The sequence below is a fragment of the Triticum dicoccoides genome, chromosome 6A, assembly GCF_002162155.2.
Source record: "Triticum dicoccoides isolate Atlit2015 ecotype Zavitan chromosome 6A, WEW_v2.0, whole genome shotgun sequence".
In the NCBI taxonomy this organism is placed as follows: Eukaryota; Viridiplantae; Streptophyta; class Magnoliopsida; order Poales; family Poaceae; genus Triticum; species Triticum dicoccoides.
In genome coordinates this window covers 383,131,178-383,141,094 of record NC_041390.1, presented here as the reverse complement: position 1 = coordinate 383,141,094, position 9,917 = coordinate 383,131,178, and the positions used below count along the sequence as shown (strand labels likewise).

General features: G+C 56.0%; 1 pseudogene; it reads right to left on the bottom strand.

The window, feature by feature from the left end:
* Positions 1–243: 243 nt before the first annotated feature.
* On the bottom strand, positions 244–9,249 carry LOC119316953 (annotated as a pseudogene).
* Positions 9,250–9,917: the final 668 nt, after the last annotated feature.

Below are 9,917 nucleotides of genomic sequence, written 5' to 3'. Positions count from 1 at the left end.
TGACCCCCATGTTTTCTTTTATGATGTTCCTCTTTTTTTCATCTTGATCACTTGATCAAACTTTGTTTCTCATATGCTCCCTTCTAAATCAATCGAAGCCAGCCAAGCTGGATCTTTCAAAAAAAGTGTATTGCGGCCAAAGGATAATTATTGGGTTTAAAATTCTAATTAACTTCTGGCACTACGCATGCACAATACTAGTAGCAAAACTTATTAAAGCCGTGAATTAAAGTAGCACTAAAGTTATCTTCCTCCCGAGAGGGTGAAAATTGTGCCAAAACTCGACACCAGATCCAGATATGAGATGGCGGATTTGTCGAACCCCTTGTTTTACATCAAGGTGAGCACATTTGTTGGTGTGAGCTCAGGGAGGGGCGTAACACCAGTCAGATAGCACATGACTTGTCCAATGCCAGGCCTCGCGCTAGCGAGAGGGTGTGAGCATATGAGAGCATCTCCAGCTGTTCGGCCCCCTAGGGCACCGAAAAAGAGCTTCCTGGGGGTGAGCCGACGCTCGATTGGCATATGGGGGCGACTTTGTTCCCAGTCGTCGGCCCACAGGTCGCCCCGGGTGCGGCGATAGTCCATACAAATATATGCAAAATTGGCGATTTTGACACGAACTCGGCGAAATTTCATTGAAATTTGTACAGAAAACATGAAAACTATGCCTAAACTATGACAAACTACGCCTAGCCGCCGCCGTCGCCGTCGTCTACATGCCGAGAAGCCTGTAGAAGCGGGTGTAGTCGCCGCCGTCGCCGTCGTTGTCGCGTGCCTCGCCTGTGCCACCGCCGTCCCTGCTGTAGGCCTGTCCAGGGTCGCCGACATGCGGTGGGGCACTGGACCGCCCAGCCTCGCCCTCCTCGTCGCTGTCAAGGATGATGACACGGCCCTCCTTGCGCCCGCGGCGCCGGCCTGGAGCTTCACGTATGCCCGACGCTGGCGACGCACCTGCTCCCGGACGTAGTCCTCCTTCGCCCACTTGAGGGCGGACTCGTCGTCGGGGGCCACCATCTTGACGTGCTCCGGCTTCACCGGGAGCAGCCCCGGTTCGGGCTTCGGCCGGACCAGGCGGAGGGAGCCGCGCGGGGAGGGCCGGTCACCCTCGTTGATGATGAGGGCGTCGCTGCAGGTGCGGAGCCCGAGCGGCGTCTCCTCTGGCTCGGGCTTGACGGGGTGGAGCACCAGCGAGCCGGAGCCCGACGACGAGGATGACCCCGGCTCCATCCGCCGCGGCGTCCAGGAGCTACCCCGACGGCGAGAGAAGGACGGCCGCAGCGGATACTCGAGGCGCGGCATGTTGCCGGTCTCGATGTGGTCGAGGACGGCCTCAAGGGAGCGGCCTGGCACGCCCCACCACTCGCGCCACCCTTCGGCATTGAGGTGGCCGCGGGGGATGATGCCGTTGGTGGAGGCGATCTGCTCCTTGCGGCGGTGTTGGAAGTACATGGTCCACAGGGTGTGGCTGTCGGCAGCGTAGCGCGGGTCATTCCGCCGCTCCTCCGTCAGGGATGACCGGATGCGGGTGATCTCAGCCCGCCGCGCTGCCCCTTTGGGCACCGGGACGCCGCCGGAGCTCAGCCTTCATGGCCCTGACACTCGCATGTCCGGGGGTGCCGGGTACTCGGCCTCATAGAGCTGGCGCGCCTCCGGCTCCTGGAGGTGGCGGAGGCCCAAGCCGTTCGCCGCCGCGCCGTCGCCTGGGAACCTTTCGGCCATCCTTTCGTCGGCGGGAAGAGGGGAGAGTCTTGCTTTCTGCGCCGGAGAGGGGGGGGATGAGAGCTGCGGCGTCCACCGATGGGGAGGTCGCCTTTTAGAGCCGCAGCTGGGCTCATGGGCGGTGGCGACGCCTTCACTGCGCCGCCCGTGAGGCATCAATGGAGGCTGGTCGGCGCGGCAGCACGGCAGCTTTCGCATTGATTCCTGCGGGAACCGAGGCGATGATGACGACGAAGCGGCATCTCGCTGACTCAGCGGTACCATCCTCTTTCGCACAAAAAACGCTCGCCCTGGTACCCCCGGGCGCCCCTGGTTCGGCCTGAGTTCACTGACGCCAGTTTCGGCCCGGGATGCGGCTGGGTCGATTTTTGAGCGCCGGTGCTGAAAAATCACCTAGGGAGGGCCTGTTGGTGGCGCGTCTAGAGATGCTTTGAGCCCTAGTGTGAGCACCAGCCTTGTCTGGTCGATGTTGAACTCGCCCTGGAGCCTCGCATCCATCGTCTTCATGAGCGTACCATCACGCCAATGCTCCAGCACCCACTCGACGAGCGTTATCTGTCCGCCCTACGCATTCTCCTTGATGGGTTTCTGTCCGCATGCAACCTCAAGAAGGAATATGCCAAAGACGAGCATGTCGGTCAGAGGGGACGCCCTGCCCGTGCGTATCAACTCCGGAGCCAAGTAACCCATGGTGTCGACCACGTGTGTGGTTTGCGAGTCCGCCCCATGGTCGTACAGCCTTGCTAGCCCAAAGTCACCAAGCTGGGCGTTCATGTCTTTGTCGAGGAGCACGTTGTTGGCCTTGATGTCTCTGTGGATGACAACTTTCTCCCACCTCTCATGCAAATAAAGCAAGCCGGACGCGACATCCTTGATGATCTGAAACCTCAAAGCCCAATTCAGAGTAGGCTAGTCCTCTCTACTGTTATATAGATGTTTATCCAGGCTTCCGTTGGGCATGTAGGCGTACACCAAAAGAAGTTCACCTTTTCGACGGCAGTAACCGAGCAACTCGACAAGATTACGATGTCGGATGCGGCTGATGCTTGCAATCTCAGCTATGAACTCCCTCATCCCCTGTCTTGACTCGTGAGACACCCTCTTCACCGTAACCTCCAGTTTAGATGTCTCAAGCACGCCTTTGTATACCCTTCCAAACCCCCCTGCGCCAAGTAGATGCTTGTCCTTGAATCTGTTGGTTGCACGGAACAAATCCTTGTGCAAGAAGCGGTGTGGTTCGAACTCAACCTCCCAATATTCCCGCAATTTAGCGTACCTTGATCTCCTCCGCATGACCAGGTCAAGGATACCACCCAAGCCAATAAAAAATGTGGCCGTGACTATTGGTAGAACGATGTCCAAGACCTTGGACCGAGGCTTCGGGCCAACCCGAGGCAACTTGGGCAGCTTGGCGATGTCGATGGCCGGAGCTTGTCTGCTCATGCCCAAGCTCCAACCGAGAACGAAATGCCGCGAATTGACACGACCGGTCGCCGCCGAGAACCCAAGATACACCAGCTCAGTGAGCACCATGGAGTGGTCATAGCTGGCCGAGAGGAGTGGCCTAGCAGGTTTGGCCATGTCGAAGGGAGCCAGTGTCACGTTCATTTCCTTCCTCTCCCCGTGGTAATCAATCCACACTTGCATGGCCTCGCGGCTGATGAGCTTCATGCTTCGGAAGTCGCCGCTCTCGTCATCGTAGTAGCCGACGTTGTATGACCGCAGGGACTGCAGGCCGTTGATGTCGATGCCGACGTGGTTGGCGTTGATGTCCTTGAACTCCACTCTCTGGATGGTGTTCAGCTCCACGACAAAGATGTTGTTGCTGGCGTTGCCATCATTGTGGATGTTGGTGAGGCCCAGGTACTTGGCAGGAAGAGCATTGGAGAAGTTCCTCCGCGGGGCGATGATGAAGGCCATGCCATGGGTGCTGAAGTTAGGGTAGACGGAGATGATGCCGAACACGAAGGCGACGGAGAAGGACCGTGTTAGACTGTATTTACATGTGTATATTGTAACGTTGTATACCACCTCATTATATATGTATGTGATAGGCCACCCCTAGAGGGTTGTGCCGGTTTCCCCCAAAGCCTATTGTCTTACATGGTATCACGCTAGGTTACGTCCGCTTCCGCCTAAAAACCCTAAACCGCCGCCGCCGCCGCCGCCGCCGCTGCCACCGCCGCCGCCGCCGCGCCCGCCGTCGCCGTCGCTCGACTGCTATGACGTCCGCCGCTGCGTCCGGCTCCACCGTCACCGGTTTTCTGCCGGCCTCCCTCGCGGCACTTCTCTCGAGGCCGCTGGATGCCGCCTCTCTTCAGGCGCCAATCGGGACACGGAGCGTCGGCTCCCTCTTCGCGCTCCCGCCGGCTGCTACTTCGCCCGGGCAGGCTCTTGTGGCCCACACTGCCGCTGCCCCGTCAACCGCGGCTGTCGCGCCCTCGGCCACTGCGTCGCTGGTGGCGGAGGACGTCGCGCTGGCAGGCTTCGCGGCGTCAACCGCGGCCATCGCGCCCTCTGTCACCGCGCCGGCTGCCCCTCTGACTGTCTCCATGGTGGTCTCACCTCAGCCAGTCTCCTCGATGGGATCGCAGCCGCCGCTGCCGTTTCACTTCGGCCATCTCATCACCATCAAGTTGTCATCGGACAATTACATCTTCTGGCGCGCGCAGGTTCTTCCGCTTCTTGGGAGTCACTATCTGCTTGGCTATGTCGACGGCTCTCTCCCTTGCCCTCCTGCGCTGGTTGACAGCATGCACGGTCCGGTCTATAATCTGGCTCACCGTGTCTGGACAACGCAGGATCAGGCGAACCTCTCCTCCATCCAGGGGTCGCTCTCTCCGGCCGTTGCTGGGCTTGTTGTCTTCGCCAAGATGTCCCACGAGGCATGGACTATTCTTGAGCGCTCGTTTGCGGCACAGTCGCAGGCTCGTGTATCTGGGCTCCGTCGCCAACTTGGGGAGTGTTAGAAGCTTGACTCCACCGCCACTGAGTTCTACAACAAAGTCAAGAGTCTCACCGACACGCTGGCCTCCATTGGACAGCCCCTCACCGACTCCGAGTTCAACTCGTTTATTGTCAATGGTCTTGATGAGGAGTATGACGCCCTAGTCGAGATCATCAATGAGAGGGGCAACTCCACGCCCATGCCAGCACACGAGGTCTTTTCACGCCTCCTGCTTACTGAGCAACGAGTCGAGACGCGCCGATCCAGGGGCAACGGCGCCCTCTCGGCAAACGCCGCCACCAAGGGTGGTCACTCCTCTGCTTCATCCAGGGCTCCTTCGGGGCAGTCACCACCACCCGCCTCGGCCCCTCCTCCTACTGCGACGCTACCAGGGGCTGGCGGTCCACGTGTGTGCCAGCTTTGTGGTCGCGATGGGCACTGGGCCTCGAAGTGTCACAAGCGCTTCCAGCGGGGTTTTCTTGGTCTCGGCAATGACGGGAAGGATACACGCAACTTTGCTCGTCAGGTCGCCATGGCTGATCGTCCGCCGCCGCAGAAGCCACAGGGACACACTCAGTTCTACTCCATTGATCCCCACTGGTACATGGACTCTGGGGCGACAGAGCACCTGACCAGTGAGATGGGGAAGCTTCACACTCGTGAACCCTACCATGGCTCCGACAAGATCCACACCGCCAATGGAGCAGGTATGCACATCTCTCATATTGGTCAAGCATCACTTCTCACTAGACATGCCAATAGGAGTCTTCAACTTCGCAATGTTCTTCGAGTTCCATCTGTGACACGTAATCTTCTTTCAGTTCCTAAACTCACTCGTGATAATAATGTGCTTTGTGAATTTCATCCTTTTGATCTTTTTATTAAGGATCGGGGTACGAGGGACATTCTTCTTAGTGGGCAGCTCTGCCAAGGTCTCTATCGTCTAGAGCATCCTGGCGTCGCTCGCGTCTTCAGTGGAGTTCGGGTATCTCTGTCACAGTGGCATGCTCGTCTTGGTCACCCGGCCACACCTATTGTCCGGCATGTTTTGCGTCGTCATGAGCTTCCTAGTGTGTCTAGTAATAAAGATGTAGCAGTGTGTGATGCTTGTCAGCAGGGGAAGAGTCATCAACTTCCTTTTTCGGAGTCCAGTCGTGAGGTGAAACATCCTTTAGAACTTGTGTTTTCAGATGTATGGGGTCCTGCTCAGACTTCTGTTAGTGGTCATAATTACTATATCAGTTTTGTTGATGCTTACAGCCGCTTTACCTGGCTTTATCTTATCAAACGTAAATCTGATGTGTTTGACATTTTTGTTCAGTTCCAAAAACATGTTGAACGCCTTCTCAAGCACAAAATTGTTGATGTTCAGTCGGACTGGGGTGGCGAGTATCGCAACCTCAACTCCTTCTTTCAGTCGCTTGGGATCACTCACCGTTTAGCATGTCCACATACACATCAGCAGAATGGTTCAGTAGAACGTAAGCATCGTCACATTGTTGAAGCTGGTCTGACTCTTTTGGCCCATGCATCTGTTCCGTTTTGTTTTTGGAGTGATGCTTTCACCACTGCATGTTTTCTCATCAATCGTACTCCCACTCGTGTTTTGAATATGAAGACTCCCATTGAAGTTCTCCTTAATGAACAACCGGACTACACCTTTCTCAAGGTGTTTGGGTGTGCTTGCTGGCCCCATCTCCGTCCATATAACAAGCGTAAGCTCGAGTTTCGTTCCAAGAAGTGTGTTTTTCTTGGTTATAGCTCTCTTCATAAAGGATACAAATGTCTTCATGTGCCCACTAATCGTGTCTACATCTCTCGGGATGTTGTGTTTGATGAGCATGTTTTTCCCTTTGCCAAACTCCCTGTGTCCACTACCGAGCCACCTGTCATGCATTCATCCTCTGTTGCTTCTGACCAATTTGATGATGTTGCATATTCTCCTCTATTGTTGCCTAACCATGGTGCAGGCACTGGTCGTGGGGCTCGTTTGGAGATTCTGGAAGTGCCATCTTCCTCTTCGTCGCCATCGCCTTCATCCTAGGCACCTTCTGTTGTGCATGAGGAGCACATGGCGCCCCTGCATGGCCTCGGTTTCCATGCTCATGCACGGCCGATCGACATCCTGGCCCGGTCGCCTCTGGCTTCTGGGCTGCCTTCGCCATCGTCGCGCCCTGCAACCCCGCCGACTGGGCCGGCCTCCTCGGTCCCCGTCTTGCCCAGGGCGTCGGGGCAGTCATCACCAGGCCTGGCCTCGCCCGCCCCTGCCTCGCCCAGGGTGTCTGGGCCCTTCTCACCAGGGCCGGCCTCGCCTGCTCTCGCCTCGCCAAGGCCGTCTGGACCGGTGTCACCGGAGCTGGCCTCGCCCACTCTCGGTTCGCCCATGGACTCTGAGCCCCTGTCGTCGGGCCAGTCTTCGCCATGCAGCCTGGAGTCATCTGTCCCGAGCTCGCCTGAGGTGATTCCTGCATCTCCGGCGACCGTTACGTCTCTGTCACCTTCGCCTCCGCCGGCTCCTGCTGCTGCTCTACGTCCACATACGCGCAGTCGGAGTGGCATTTTTCAGCCTAAGCAACGTCACGATGGCACAGTTTCTTGGTTAGCGGCGTGCATGTCTGCTGCTCTCGCAGATCCATCCTCTGAGCCACGCACGTATCAAGCTGCTATGTGCATTCCTCATTGGAGAGAGGCCATGGAGCAGGAGTATCAAGCGCTTCTTCGCAACCAGACATGGACTCTTGTTCCTCCACAATCACGGGTAAATGTCATTGATTCCAAATGGGTTTTCAAAGTGAAGAGGCATTCTGATGGGTCCATTGAGCGCTATAAGGCTCGTCTGGTTGCTCGTGGTTTTCGACAGCGTTTTGGACTTGACTATGAAGACACCTTCAGTCCAGTGGTCAAGCCTACTACCATCAGACTTCTTCTCTCTCTGGCTGTTACTCGAGGTTGGTTTCTTCGTCAGCTTGATGTTCAAAATGCTTTTCTTCATGGTGTCTTGGTGGAGGAGGTTTACATGCGCCAGCCTCCGGGTTTCTCTGATCCGGATCGCCCTGATCATCTCTGTCGTCTGTCCAAGGCAATTTATGGTCTGAAGCAGGCTCCTCGTGCTTGGCATGCTCGTCTTGCAATGGCTCTTCGTGCTCATGGTTTTGCATCATCAACTGCTGACTCCTCATTGTTTCTTCTTCAAAGGCCTGAGGTTACTATGTACTTGTTGGTCTATGTAGATGATATCATTTTGGTCAGCTCCTCTCAGTCGGCTGCTACTGCGCTTGTTCGCTCACTTGGTGCTGATTTTGCGGTCAAGGACCTTGGGAAGCTTCATTACTTTCTTGGTGTGGAGGTTACTTCTCGTGCTGCTGGCCTTGTTATGACGCAGAAGAAGTACTCTCTGGATTTGTTGCAGCGAGCTGGGATGCTTAAGTGCAAACCGACGACTACACCCATGTCTACCACTGATAAGCTCAATGCTATTGATGGTGTGCTTCTTTCTTCTTCTGATGCGACAGAGTACAGGAGTATTGTTGGTGGGCTCCAGTACTTGACGATCACGCGGCCAGACATTTCCTATGCTGTTAACCGAGTCTGCCAGTATCTGCAGTCACCCCGTGACACTCATTGGTCTGCTGTTAAGCGGATTTTGCGCTATATTCGTTTCACGGTGGCTCATGGTTTGCATATTCGGCCGTCTGACTCTGGTTGTCTTTCAGCATATTCTGATGCAGACTGGGCTGGCAATCCGGATGACAGGCGATCCACGGGGGGTTATGCTGTCTTCTTTGGCTCTAACCTGATTGCCTGGAGTGCTCGGAAACAGGCTACTGTCTCGCGTAGCAGTACTGAGGCTGAGTATAAGGCTGTGGCCAATGCCACATCAGAGATCATCTGGGTACAGTCCTTGCTTCAGGAGTTAAGTATACCCCAATCACGGCCTCCTGTTCTTTGGTGTGATAACATCGGTGCTACATACCTTTCTGCAAATCCGGTATTCCATGCCCGAACGAAACACATTGAAGTTGACTATCACTTTGTGCGTGAACGTGTCTCTCAGAAGCAACTACAGATCAAGTTTATTTCTTCCAAGGATCAACTTGCTGACATCTTCACCAAGCCATTGCCTTTGCCACAGTTTGAGACTTGCAGGCGCAATCTTACCCTTCTAGATTCATTAGAAAGTGGCTAAGATTGAGGGAGGGTGTTAGGCTGTATTTACATGTGTATATTGTAACGCTGTATACCACCTCATTATATATATAAGTGATAGGCCACCCCTAGAGGGTTGTGCCGGTTTCCCCCAAAGCCTATTGTCTTACAGACCGCACCTTGCCATCACCGACACCGATGGTCGTGGAGTCGCGGAGGCGGAGGGGGGCCGGGTGGAACGCGTGGCCTTTCTGGTACGCCGTGCCGTTTGTCAGCTCTAGGAGCCCGTCCGGTGTGATGGTGGCGGTGTCATCAATGGCGAGGTTGGAGCCACTGAATCCAGAGTAGATGAATTAGTCGTTGGCGGTGGTGATCAAGGCCGCGAGGTTTAGGCCCAAGGAGATCGTCAGGAGAAGGCGTACAAGGGAGGGCATTGTTTCTTGTTGCTAGGAGCCTTAGTTTGACAGTGCAACGTCTCGGCTGCTAGAACCAGGAAATGTTTTGGAGTTGTACTTTCATCGGCTGCGTAGCATGTTGGTGTGAACTATGAAGAAGAAATATCCTATGTATTCCATGATGTGCAGGGAGGCACGAAGAGAAGACCCCTGCGTCGCTCGTACTGACGGCTCGGGGGAACCTAGTACCGCCGGCCCTCCCGTCCAGCACCTCTCCCTCGCCGCCGCTAACGGTCTCTATCAGGCAAAGCCCAAACAGTGCCGACAACGGCGGGCCTTTCCATGGGCACGGCTCCTCTCCCTCCCTGACGGCAGCGCTGCTCCGATCTAGCGGCGGCATGGCTCCGATCTGACGGCGGCGGTGCTGCTCAGTGTCGGGTGTGGTGAGGTGCTCCGCCCGGTGGTGTGCCCCGGCTTGCAGTGATGGCTTGGGTTGTCGATCCCTCTGATCTGATCTGGGTGGGTTGGTCGAACTCGGCCCAAAGTTGCGGTCGGCTGAGTGCCTCGTCGGCTGATGCGGCATGGGGTTCTGGTTGGCAGGCTTCAGGCCATGGATGTTGGAAGGCACACGACGGCGGGCTGGATGGGGGTGGTGTGGGGGCCTGCTGCCATGGAAATAATGGTGGATGTCCTCATGCTCTTTTCTT